This window comes from Propithecus coquereli, unplaced genomic scaffold (assembly GCF_000956105.1).
Source record: "Propithecus coquereli isolate 6110/MARCELLA unplaced genomic scaffold, Pcoq_1.0 Scaffold70, whole genome shotgun sequence".
In the NCBI taxonomy this organism is placed as follows: domain Eukaryota; kingdom Metazoa; phylum Chordata; class Mammalia; order Primates; family Indriidae; genus Propithecus; species Propithecus coquereli.
The window spans coordinates 1,038,254-1,052,327 of NW_012153063.1; positions in this window are offsets into that span (position 1 = coordinate 1,038,254).

Here is a 14,074-nt window from a genome sequence, read left to right on the forward strand (position 1 = left end):
GTCGAACCTGCCTTCCAAGCAATTACTGGTCCATCTTATACTGAAATAAAGTACTATCAAGTTGCATCCTAAAGGATAAGTACATTTTAAGAAATATTAAAGTTAAATACAGAACTCTAGCACAGGCTGCAATTTAGGCAAAATAGAAACAAAATCTGGTATTATCTGTCAACAAACAATTTAGCAAGATTTTCCATAAAATTAAATAATGATGTGATGTGTTATCCACTGCACTTGTAGCAGCATAATTATAATAATGAGACATATTTAATATAATGAGACTCTATATTTTAAAAATGTCATGCCAAGCTTGCTACTTGGCATTGCCCTGCTATTAAGTTATTTAATACTTTCCATTTAAGTTTTATGAAATCCAGGAAGCAAAGTGAGGAGAAATTTTTGTTGAATTATAGAGCGTATTGAAATGGAAAAATGAAAGTTTCTCTTGAAATGGAAAAATGAAAGCTTCTCTTGCATACTCTGGAGTCAGATAGCAACAGAGTTGCAAGTTTATAGCTTCAGCTAGAGTCCACAAGCCCTCTCTGATGAATACAAATTTATGGCCCTTTAAAGCATAATAAAAAGCATACTTGATATTTTATTTCCTATCCTGTCATTCCAGCTATCAAAAAATTGCAATAAATGTCACCTTTGGAAATTTACCTGGGAAAAAAACCTCCAAAATTATTATGGCACCAGTGCACATAAGGGAGATAAATGCAAAGAGCAGGGCACTCCTGGCCAAAACAGAAAATGGAAATGGCACTGAAGAAATTACTGGCTGGGAGAAAAAGCAGAGTCAGACTGATTAAGTACTGCTGCTCTTTGAGATAATGGGCACGGTCCTGAGAAAGTCACTGACCACACGTTTTCCAGGAGGCCTTTCCTCTGCAACAGAGGCCCTTCAATTTTCAATTTTGTGATTATTCTCTTGTTTCAGAGGGAGAGGGGAAACAGAATATACTGACTTCAAAATCTTGGGTTTTAGAAGGATATGGGTTTTAATCCCAGTTGCTCCGGCATTGACTGACTGAATGACCTTAATCATGTTTCTGAAATTCTTCAAGCCCAAGTTTTTTATCCGTAGAATGGGGAGAATGATATTATCTACACCATAGTGTCATTGTGAGGTGTTTCAGTAAGATGGTATATGTAAAGCACATAAAAAATAAGGTCTCTGTAAATGTTTATGTTATTAATATTACTTGTCATGAATTGCCCAAGATACTTTCTGGTTATACTTTCTATTGATAAAGTGCTATAACCACCTATTCACCTTGTGGCAGGGACCATCATTGCTACCTCATAATCCATTTCCTCCTTTCTTATCATCAGAACCACAATTTTATTTAGGATAGCAATGTACTCAGACAAAACACTACATTTCCTAGCTTCCACTGAATCTGAGAATGGACACTGAGATCTAAGTAGAAATCATTGGCTAGGACTTCAAGGAAATCTGGTGTGGCTTTTGAGATATGGCTTGGAAGGTTGATAAGATGGCTGTAGCTTCAGCAGCTCTTTAGGAACTATAAGGAAAGGACAAGTTTAGGGGAGAAGTTACAAAAAGTCTGAAATTCTTGAGGCACTAAAGTAATGCTAGCAAACTTCTACTTCCAAACTTCTGGTTTCTTCAGAGATGTAAGCCCTTATGTGTGTAAGTCACTATTACTTTGAGTTTCTTACTATATGTTGCCAAACCAAACTGTGACTCACATATACCATAACATATTAAATTCCTTGAAAAATAATGACAACTAGGGCCGGGCGCGGTGGCTCACGCCTGTAATCCTAGCACTCTGGGAGGCCGAGGCGGGCGGATTGTTTGAGCTCAGGAGTTCGAGACCAGCCTGAGCAAGAGCGAGACCCCGTCTCTACTAGAAATTTGAAAGAAATTTTCTGGACAACTAAAAATATATAGAAAAAATTAGCCGGGCATGGTGGCACATGCCTGTAGTCCCAGCTACTCAGGAGGCTGAGGCAGTAGGATCGCTTGAGCCCAGGAGTTTGAGGTTGCTGTGAGCTAGGCTAACGCCACGGCACTCACTCTAGCCAGGGTAACACAGTGAGACTCTGTCTCAAAAAAAAAAGAAAAAAATAATGACAACTTCATTATTCAAGTTATCATTATAATAAAGACTCAATATATATGTTAACCTGGGTAACTTTATTTTTGAAACAAACAAAAAACTTAACTGACTGAAAACCCTACCTCACAGAGTTGATGTAAGGATGGAATGAAAGAAAGCACTTAAGTTGACTTGCCTAATATCGTCCTTGGCATATAACGATTACTCGATTCATAATGGCTAACATTATAGGGTGATCACAAAGGGAAACAAGCTAGAGAAAATCTTGTTTGTCCTTTGAGTAGAAAGAAGCATGGACAATCCTCTTTTTTTTCTTTTTCCACACAGACAGGGCCTCATTTTGTTGCCTGGGCATGAGGGCAGTGGCATGATCATAGCTCACTGCAACTTCAAACCCTTGGGCTCAAGTGATCCTCCTGCCTCAGCCTCCTGAGTAGCTGGGCTGCAGGCATGCACCACCACACTCAGCTAATTTTTGTATTTTTGTAGAGATGGGGGTCTCACTATGTTGCTCAGGCTGGTCTCAAACTTCTGACCTCAAGCAATCCTCCCACCTCAGCCTACCCACGTGCTGGAATTACAGGCATGAGCCACAACGCCCGGTGTCAATCCTTTTTATAGCTCATCAGTTGGCAATCTGTATTATTTTCCTGAACTCTTTGATGAATTCATTATTTAGGAGGATTTCTTCTGGAAAGTGATGGAGAAGGCAAGGCCTAAAGGAAAGTGGGTGGAGTTCATGAGACTGGAAGTACAAAAGGAGTGGCCTTTTATTTGAAGAGAACATCAGGTAAGAACTTGTAATCTCTGGATGTTGTGTTTTGGGGATTTGAGAAGGATCATATAATTGTAGCCTGTACCCAAGTTCCGAGCTGATTATGTCATTGTTCAATGCTTGGTAGGATGTAGATTCAGGAAAGTGCAGCTCTGCCTGGTGCTGAAAGCTTCGTTCACCATTTTCTGATTCTCTGCTCCTATTTGCTGGCGATGTAACCAGTGTAACACAACACAGAGTAGGAATGGATTCTGTGGCTCTGTGTGAAGTTTTTGAATGTGAAAACATCTTCAAGGACCTTCACCCCAACCTGTGATGGTCAGTGTGACGAATGACTAATAATTGACTTTGAATCTTTCAGATGATGTCATTACCAGAATGGAATCTGAGTGAGGTCACCATTCACATGACAAGGAGGATTTTTTTTATTGGCCTACTCTATTTTGGTGTTATATTACTTTTAGTTAAGCTATGAAAGTGCAATAAAATGGAAGAAACAGCTCTCAGACAATGTGTATTTATCTCATCCAAGGTTGATTCTCACTGGACTTAGGAAAGAGGCTTCTTTGAAAATTGTTGGCAGTGTTCTGAGAGTGTTGGTATCACAGACATCTTATTGTGCAGCCACAGTGTCCTAGATGATTTGTACAACACACAAAAGGTAAGATTACTGCTTTCCCATATTCTGCGCTGCTAACCCAGACTGTGACCTCATTAAAGTGCAAGGAAACATTTTCTCTGACGGCCATTCATAGATACGCCACACATATATATGGCGTAGATTTGGTAACCACATTCTAAAATTATAAACCTTTCTGTGACAATAAAAACCAAGCTAATTCAACTCTATGCTATATATAAGAGACCCGAGAGACTTACCTAAATCAAAAAGATTATAGATACATCCACACAAGGAGGAAATAAAGAATATCTCTATATATTGATGTAGAGTGATCGCCAATATACATTTTAGTAAAAAAAGGTGGGTCCAGAACTGTGTTGTAGTAAGCTACCATTTGAGTAAGACAGGGTGTGTGTTTGTGTTTACATATGTGAATATGTGTATGTGTATGTATAGACGTGCACACCCTCATCTTTGTATACTTATATTAAAATGGCTGTCTATAGATGGGCTGGGATACAGGGTGGAAAAGATAGGGATGAGAGCTATTCCTATCTTTTAATTACTTCTAAAATGTACCTTGATATATAATGTTGTCTTTGAAACCATATTTGTTTTACATAATTAAAAACACAGAACTGAAATGAAGAAAGCAATCCTTCAAAATTAAAAGCAAACTGAAACTTATGAATCTAACTGTATATCAAGTTGGTAGCATATCCACACAGAGAAAAAAATTACTTGAAATGACTTTAAAATATAATATTTTAGCTGGTCGTGTGGGTCATGTCTATAATCCCAGCACTTTGGGAAGCTGAGACAGGAGGATAGTTTGAGGCCAGGAGTTCGAGATGAGCCTGGGCAACATATTGAAACCCTGTCTCTACAAAAAGTGAAAAAAATTGGCTGGGTGTAGTGGCAGGTGCCTGTGGTCCCAGCTACTCAGGAGGCGTAGGCGAGAGAATCACTTGAACCTAGGAGTTTGAAGTTGCAGTGAGCTATGATGATGCCATGGTTGCCCAGGCAACAGAGCAAGATTCTGTCTCAAAAAAACAAAAAACAAAACCTAAAAGCCAGTATTTTGCCTGCACATCCTTGTGTGATATAATTTAAGGACAAAGGAACTGTAAGGAAATTTTAAACTGCAGTGAGTTATTTATTGTTAGTAGAAATATTGGCATTGTTATTTTGAAACTAGTGTAGATATATTAAAAGTAAAGTGAAATTAAAATTCATGTTAATAACATTCAGAATGTACAAGAGCAAAGAAATAATGTATAAAAATCAAGGAAGGTAAGTTAAAACATTGTAATCTTAAATTTGGTTTGGAAATACAAAAATGAACTCAAAATTATTTTTCTCTCTTAAAAATGTACATTCTAGCTTTGTTCTCCAAAATACCTAGAAGTAACAAAAAACCATTATCAATGAGCACCAGTAATACCCAGATTATAGTCTCTGAATATCCATTTTCTTCAAGAAGCTTCCAGAGCTTTTTGGGGAAATGACAGGAAATGTACAGTATCTATGTTAGGTTGGTACCTCTTGTGCTGGAAAACAAAGAAGTTATGGATTTAGTCAAAAAGATAAAAGAGCCATCTTTAAAGGCCTCTCTCTGGTCTGTGAAGAAGCATTTGGGGCAGAAATCATGACAAATAATGATTGCAGCCCATCACATATATTAAAAATCAGTGAGTTCATAATGACACTTAAGGAAAAACTGATTGGTCACCATTTGGAGGTTGTTAGGGCACTATTATTCATTTACTCTCATCACCCTGAAAATAAGGAAATAAGCATTTTTCTTGTATTTTCTACACACACTACATTACAGGATAGCCTAATAATTAACAAAGGAAATTTTTTTCTTTACATAGAAAGTCCAGCTAATAATTGTAAGAAAAAAAATGATAGGATTAGAAAATCACCATTTTGCAGCCCCTAAAGACATAATGGATCTAGGCAGTGACCTTCAGTGAATGTTAAAATAATTAGATTAAGGTTGATGGGGTACTTCACAAATAAGGAATTAGGCTGTTACAACCTGAACCTACTGATCGATCTTAGCATCTCTAAAAGTGGGCCAACCAGTTTGTGCCTGTTGATGTGATACAATAGAAAGTGCGCAGCATCACCTGTGAAGCATTCTTGCCTAAAGTAAAGTGAACCAAATCTAATCAAGGCTCTAAATCTAACTACCACTTTACAGGAGACGCAGGGGATGGAAGAAAGGTTAAATGACATTATGAGAAAGCAACCAGCCAGGTCCAGAATGTGTGACATTCTAAAGGATAAATGATTCTCCAACAAATCTATCGTATGAGGATGAAAGGAGAGACAAGGGACTCTTTTAAAATAAAAGAGATTTAAGGGACTTCATAGCCAGATGAAATGTGTAGACTTCGGTTGGATCCTGATTGCCTTTGAGACGATCAGGGAAATTTTAATATACACTTGGGTATTAGATGAGGAAAATAAAGGATCCTTTGTTGATTTTGTCAGGTGTGTTCATGGAAAGATGGTTATGTTTTAAAAATTTTTTGTTAGTTAGCAGTACATACTGAAGAATTTATGGGTTCAATCATACAATATCTGGGTTTTTTAAATACTCCAGTGTCCTTATGGTAAACAAAAAGATATAAACAAGGGCATGGCCATTTGGCTGCAGTGCTTCAGAGATGATCAGTAGGGTAGAAGGGGAAGAGTATTCCTTGGTTTAAGCAGCAAGGAAGTCTCTGGTGACTTTAACAAGAGCATCCACAATTGGATGGATGTTGAGGAGAAAGCCAGACCAAATGATGCAGGGATTCCTTAGAGGGAAGAAAGCAGAGAAGTGGAGACAGTGAGAACTTACTTTTAAAGGGCTGGAAAGACACTAATATAAATAGTAATAGTAACAGTCACTGGAGGAGTTTGAGAAAGGTTGGTTTGCTGTGAAGAGATTCTATAGGGAAGGAGGTGAAATAATGCTTCTTTCTCTGAACTTTAAGAATTCAGTTTATAACCCCATGTTTTCTCTTTTCCTCTGCCAGAGAGACAGGCAATATTCCAGAGTGTCTGCTCCTTCCCCTGGGTCCTGGAGTGAGTAAACTCAGAGCAGAGCCTCCAGCCAAGGTATGATGGATGTGTCGTGAGAGTGAGAATAAACCTTTGTTGTTTTAAGCAACTGACATTTTGGGGTTGTTTGTTATAAGCATAACTTAGCCCCTCTGATTTAGGGATACTTTTGTTTATTTACTTATTTATTTTTAAGACAGAGTCTCACTCTGTTGCCCTGGCTAGAGTGCCATGGCGTCAGCCTAGCTCACTGCAACCTCAAACTCCTGGGCTCAAGCAATCCTCTGCCTAAACGACCCGACCCCCCACGCCTGCCTCTCCATTAGCTGGGACTTGGGACTATAGGCTGGTCTCCAACTCCTGGCCTCAAGTGATCCTCCTGCCTCAGCACCCCACACCCACCCCTAGTAGCTGGGACTTTGAGCCACCATGCACGGTTAATGTTTCTATTTTTTCTATAGATGGGGTCTCACTCTTGCTCAGGCTGGTATTGAACTCCTGACCTCAAGTGATCCTCCCACCTCAGCCTCCCAGAGTGCTAGGATTACAGGTGTGAGCCACTGCACCCAGCCAATACTTTTTTAACATAATAAAATATAAATGATGTTTTATGAATTCTGATAGAAACTTTCAATTAGAAAGACGTCGGCAATAATATGTTACCAGTGTGGCCAGAGGAGAAGTTAGTGCCATCCAGTATGCATTCTCCCTTGCTATGCCCCACAGTTTTCTGTGTCTCATGTGGCAGGGACAATTGCAGGTGACTGCTTTTGCCTACTAACTCCAGGAATGACTGGGTTGTTCCTGCAGCACCTGTTCTGTTGTCTCTGGTAGGACCACTGTTCTGTATTTTCAGAGAAGGATTTTACTTATTTTTTTCACAGGAATGGAAGTTAAAAATAGACCCCCCTTTTCATAGCATCATGCTCCCCAGCCCTTCCTTCCCTGCTAAAATGAGTTTTACCAGCAGAAGGTGGTCCCGTCTATAGGCCCTAAAATGAGAGAGGGAAGGAAGGGGGCTGGGGCCTGAGGTGGGATGGGATGCTCCAAACTTTAGGCAGTCTGTAGAGGACTTGCTATACACTCAGACAACACTATTAAGGAGAATGAAATGGTTGGAAACTTTGGCCCAGTCCAGGCCTGGAAACTCTAAGAACCAAGCATGATGGAATATTCGGAGCTCCTTCCCCATCTTCAGGCAGGATCTGGGATTTGTTGCCTGCTGTGATCTTGGTGCGTTTATTCAGGCACTGCAGTTATCCACTTAGCAACTCTCCCACTTTCCCTCCGTGGAGCCCCACTGTGAAGGAATGTGATTAATTTGCCCATGACCTAAAATCCTAGCTAATGCTTCGGCGGACCAGGCTTTGTCTTAGAAATATTTTCCAATGGACAGAAAAACAGCTTTTTCTGGCTCACCGCAGGGTCTGTCCCTAGGAGTGCTGACAGAACTGCTGACACACAGATACATTTCTGTGAGGCAGCAATTAGCCAACTGCGCTGGGGGCTGATCCCCTCTATACTTCGAGCAGGTTCTTAGCAGGGATCCCTGCTGGATAGCCTAAGCTAGATTCATTTCAGGCTTCAGACTTGCTTGGGCATGATCTGGAAGGCTGATGTGTGCCAGGGGTTTGGTCTTTTTGAATGAGGAGCCTTGTGGAAAAGAATCACATAAACGGAAGAAAGAGTTGAAATTCATGGGTTTGGTTCAAAGACAGTGAGAAGGCAAATGTTGGGGGCAAGAGAAGGCAAGACTCTGAGGGGAGTATGGTGGGTGTCTGCTACTCAGATTGCCCTCAGCCAGCTCTGAGTCCTGGGAGAAAGAGCTTCACATCAGGTGAAAATGGAGAGTTGATCCCCTGTTAACCTCTGTAGGACATGAAAAGGACCAGGAGACCTTACTTTGAAGCCTCACTGGGACCACCTTGCTCTTGCAGCTTGCTGTGGGCCGTCCCCATAGACACCTCTAGCTCCTGCTCCCACTGACCCCCCCCCTCCTCCTCAACCCTTTTCTCCAGGGGCCCAGATTTGGGACTCAGGCATTTTCCCAAGATTCTTTCTCCTTCTTTCTCTCAACCATGCCCTCACGTGAGATAGTCATACGGGTGGCAGGTTTGATGTGTGCTTAGAGCCCAGAAATGGTCTCATATCACCCTATTGCTCAGCCTTTCCTAAAGAGTCTTTCTACCTCACCACAGAGCGATCTGACCACTCTGAGCTCACCTGCCATTTTGGTGGCCAGTTATCAGCACACTGACCATTCCTCAGTCTCAAGGCCCGCAGTGCCTCACTGCCCGAGAGCTTTCTCGGACACCAGGGAGCTTCCTGAGGCCCAGCACAGGGGGTTTAATGCCCCAGTGCCAACCATCAACTGAGGGAGATACATAACTAGGTAGATAAACACCCCAGCTTCCTGGTCTCACAGCAGGACAATTCTGTAGCATATTCTACCCAGCTCCTTGGAGAGTCCTCAGCACTAGTACTCCCCTCATTAACATACAGCATTGTAAGATGACTGTAGTTAACAGTAATATATTATGTAGTTTTAATAGCTAGAGGGAGGATATTGAATGTTCCAAACACAAAGAAATGATAAATCTTTGAGATGATGGATATGCTAATTGCCCTAATCTGATCACTATATATTATCACTATACCTATCGAAACATACTAGGAACAAGTCCTAGTTCTGCTATTTAATAATTATATGACACTGACCTAGGAACCCCATGAATATGTACAATTATGACTTGCCAAGTAAAAAACAAAATTAAATTCAAAAACCAAAAAAATATAACCTCCGTGCACTTCTCTTTCTTTCCTGTCTCTCGCTTTACCCACCCCCTCACTTCTGTTTCCTTGGCAACACCTCCCAAGCAAACTGCCTATATCAAGCCCTTCCTTAGATACTGCTTCTAGGGAAAAGCTAAACCAAAACACCTAGTATCTGTATTTCCTGGGTTGCCACCAATTTAAATTCTCTACTCTCTCTTAGTTCTTCAGGCCTTTTGTCTTATAGCTGAAGTCTCATTAATCTCTCTGTGAAAACAATGGACCATATACTCTGTATCACACATTTTAGCAACACAGAGGAGCTGTGTTTTTGAAATTTCAGTTTTCCTTTTCCTCTCTCCTCCACCAGTGTCTGTTTGTAGATGAAAGCAATAAAGAAATTTCTTTGCCCTTTGATGAGAATTGTGCGTGTACTGTGATCTCTTGGAAGGCAGAAGTGACTGTAGTAAGCTTGCTTTTATGTATTTTTGCTTCCATCCAGTGGGAAGATAATTTTCTTATTGGATGCTTTTGGAGCAGGCAGTGGACACAGGAACTCAGAGTGAAAGCAAGAAGGATAGCAGGCTTTGCAACATTCTGGTAGCTTCAGAGGCCCTGGCATCAGATATAAATGCTGAGTAAGGCAAATGGAAGGTTGCTGTAAGGATATCTTGGAGGCACTGTTTGGGAGGAATTCGAAGGAGGGTCGGATGTCCCTCACAGATGAGAATGGAATAGAGGCTATGCTTTTAGGTTATATCTCTTTTGACAATTTTTAACCTCCAGGCTCGTGTGGCCTGGAGAATATGCATTATTCTAAGACAGTGAGACAGCTGTGATTATTTTCCACATTCTCTAAGTTGCTTCATTCAAATGAGTGGATGCACGCTAATGCATTCATGGACTAACCAGGCACAAAGGGATATTTTCCCAAAAAGCAAAAGCATGATGGCAGATACTGTGTGAGACTAGATGTTCTGTCATATTTGAACTTGGGTAGAACCTTGTAAGTGGGAATGACACAGAGATAAGGGCTCTGACACCTTGAAGAAAGCCTAGAATTGGGAATGATTTGAAGAGATGAATCTGCTAAGAAAAATTCAGTAGGGAGATTGTTTGACTCAATTCTTTGGAAGGATGAAGTTCATAAAGAGCTGCTTTAAGATCATGCAGACTGTTACAATTTCAGGACTCAGTGAAGCTCAAAGTAGTAACATTTGTTGAATGTGTTCTTAATTTAGGTACATAAACTCCCTAAAATTGAGTGTGAACTTTTCTGGAGAAAGGATCTGTAGTTTCATCAGATTCTTTATGGGGTTTGTGACCCTCGAAAAGATTAAAAACCATGGGTGTACTCAAAGAGAAATACCCTGGGTCACTTAAATATGCAAACATGTGACCCCTGACCTGTTATTATTCATATGTGGATTTGCATTTAAAGCAATAATGATAACAACAACCACCACAGCCACCACCACCTCCGTAATGAGCCTCAGGATCATGATTGCCAAGCTGACATACGTGCTTTTATATGTATGGGAAACATGGTTTTGTACTCAGATGGATATGGGTTCAAGTTCTAGTTCTGCTATTTAATAATTATGTGACACTGACCCAGGGACTTTATCTCCTTTAGCCTATTTTCTCTCCTCTAAAGTGAGAATCTTACCTGATACGTTGCTGTGAGAATTGTTAATAGAATATATGTGACCTCCTTGGAATGCCTTCCTTACTCTCATAGCCCTCTGTTACAGGACTCAGATAGGTTACTGTATTGATTGGGGTTCACTTTTAGAGAGAAGAATCTATTCAAGCTAGTTTAAGTAAAAAAGTAATCACAATTCGAAGGGCTGAAAAAACAGATTCTTAGGCTGAGTGTTCAGAATGAATCCCAAAGCCACACTGCAGAATCAGGGCCCCAGGGAAGCTGCTGTATGTTCTGTTGTCAGGAAGCCATTTGCTGAATTGGGAGGCTGCCGCAGCAGTTGTTGGCCATGAAGTCATACCATCACTCATTCAGTCAGGAAGTCACCATGAAGAGAAACCTGCCTCCACAACTACCAGCTCCAGTACCGGGCCGCACCCGTGGTAGTTTTCTCTGCACAGTGACAGGGGAGCTAGTGCCTGGATGGTGCTGTTGTTCCCTCAGAGGAACCACATCCCTCTGTGACTATTCTTTTTTTTTTGAGGCAAAGTCTTGCTCTGTTGCCCTGTGTAGAGTGCAGTGGCAGAGCTCACAGCAACCTCAAACTCCTGGGCTCAAGTGATCCTCCTGCCTCAGCCTCCTGAGTAGCTGGAACTATAGGCATGCGCCACCACGGCCCTACTAATTTTCCTGTTTTTCGTAGAAACAGGGTCTTGCTCTTGCTCAGTCTGGTCCTGAACTCCTGACTTCAAGCAATCCTCCTGCCAGTGGCCTCCCAGAGTGCTTGGATTAAAGGTGTGAGCCATCATACTCAGCCCCTCTGTGACCACTTTTAAAGCAGAAAGGTAGAAACAAAAAAGCAGGGCTCCTACCTCGTAATGTGATCTGGGGAACCTAAATCTCATCTAGTTGCATTCTAGCTGTGAGGAAGTCTGAAAAATTTAGAATTTTTCCTTTCAATATTTCATTCTTTCCAATGTAACAGGGCGCAGTAGAAAGAGATTAGGGTGGATATAGAGAGTTAATCTGTCATATATACTCTAGTAACTTTCTCCAAAATATTATTTTCTTTTTACTCATTTTAAATTATAAAAGTAATACATGAATATATTCTCTTTGCAGAAGATAAGAACGAAACAGAAATCCGTAGGGAGTGAATGTCCACCCTGACCTGATCTGTTCCCACATTGCTCCCCAGAGGAAATCACTGACAGCAATTTACCAGCTATTGGTTCAGTCTTTTGTTTGTGCATGTATTTATATGTGTGTGAGTGTGTGTGTGTGTGTATACTTATATTTATTTATATAGGTAGACACATATATCTAAGAATTTAAAAAAACATAAATATGATAATACCAGTCCATTAACTTTGGAAATCTTTCCAGGTTTGGACATGAAGATCTAATAGGGGTCAGGAAACTTTCTGTAAAGGACCAGATAGTAAATATTTTAGGCTATTTTAGGCTCTGCAGACCACATATAGTCTCTGTGACATATTATTCTGTTTTCTTGTTGCTATTTTTCTTTAACAAGAAAACATTTAAGGGCCGGGCGCGGTGGCTCACGCCTGTAATCCTAGCACTCTAGGAGGCCGAGGCGGGCGGATTGTTTGAGCTCAGGAGGTCAAGACCAGCCTGAGCAAGAGCGAGACTCCGTCTCTACTAAAAATAGAAAGAAATTAATCGGACAACTAAAAATACATAGAAAAAATTAGCCGGGCATGGTGGCTCATGCCTGTAGTCCCAGCTACTCGGGAGGCTGAGACAGTAGGATTGCTTGAGCCCAGGAGTTTGAGGTTGCTGTGAGCTAGGCTGACGCCACGGCACTCTAGCCCAGGCAAAAGAGTGAGACTCTGTCTCAAAAAAAAAAAAAAGAAAACATTTAAAAATGTGAAAATCACATATTTGTGAATTTTCCAATTTTCCTTCTGTTATTGATTTCTAGTTTCATTCCTTTGTGTCCAGAAAGGATATTTGGTATGATACTTTGCATCTCTTAAATTTAACACATATTTTGTAACCTAAGATATGATCTCTTTTGGAGAATATTCCACGTGAACTTCAGATAAAGGTGTAATCTGTTGTTGTTTGTTGAAATGGTGTGCACCGGGGTAAGGATCAGTGGTGCGTATCAGTCCAGGTCTCCCTGCATTTTTCCCTGGGTGGCCAAACTGTGTCAGATCCATTAGAACTTTAAGACTGGTGAGACAGGCGATGGTTTTTTTGTACATACGGGAGAAGTTGCGATGCTGGGTACACGGACCAGCTCTCCCTCCTCTGGGAGAAACTGAGAACTGGAATTTTTCTTCCACTTACTCTGTGCTGCACAGGTGGAAGGATCAGTGGCAGCTGTCAGCCCCAATCCCTGCCTCTGTTTGTTTCTGGGTGGCTAAACCAAAGTGTAACTGGCCATGAGACCTCTAGGACTGGCAAGACAAAAGCTAATCCTCTGGGAGGCCCCCGCAAAATCTCTGGTGCTGGACACATGAACCAACCCTTCTCTCCTCTGGTGGAATTTGGGAGCCAGCATGTCTTCTCCTGATCATATGGTGCTGGGCTGGAGGCAGGGTCTCTGGTGAGAGAATATCCCAAATCTCCCTACTGGTTTCAGTGAGTCTGTGTCACAATCTCTAGGGGTCCAGAAGCTTTCAATTAGTTTCTGACTTTTCATAAAGAGAACTTTTCAGATAATCTAGGACTTTCTATATTGCCACGTTGCTGATGTAATGCCTTCACTGAATTACTTAATTTTGCTGTCAGTTTGGCAAGTTCCTAATCCTTTTTGAGCTTCATTTCTTTAGTTTTCTTTTTTTAAATAAATCTATAAAGTGGAGGTGGCATATTAAGACCTCATTAGGTTGCAATGAGTATTAAATGAGGTGCGTATATTTCCTGTGGGCATTACTGGCTTCTACTCCCAATGGAGCAGAAGCCCAGATCCATTTCATGCAGTCATCAGGGGTGGCTTACATTTGCTTAACCAGCAAGCTGGTTAATTAAAACATGGCTTTAGCCATTTTCTCCCTCTCCTACTCTGAGCTGTCTTCTCTGAGAACTACCATTTCTCACCTTCCTCCAGCAACTACTTCTTCTTCTTTTTCCATGCCTGGGAG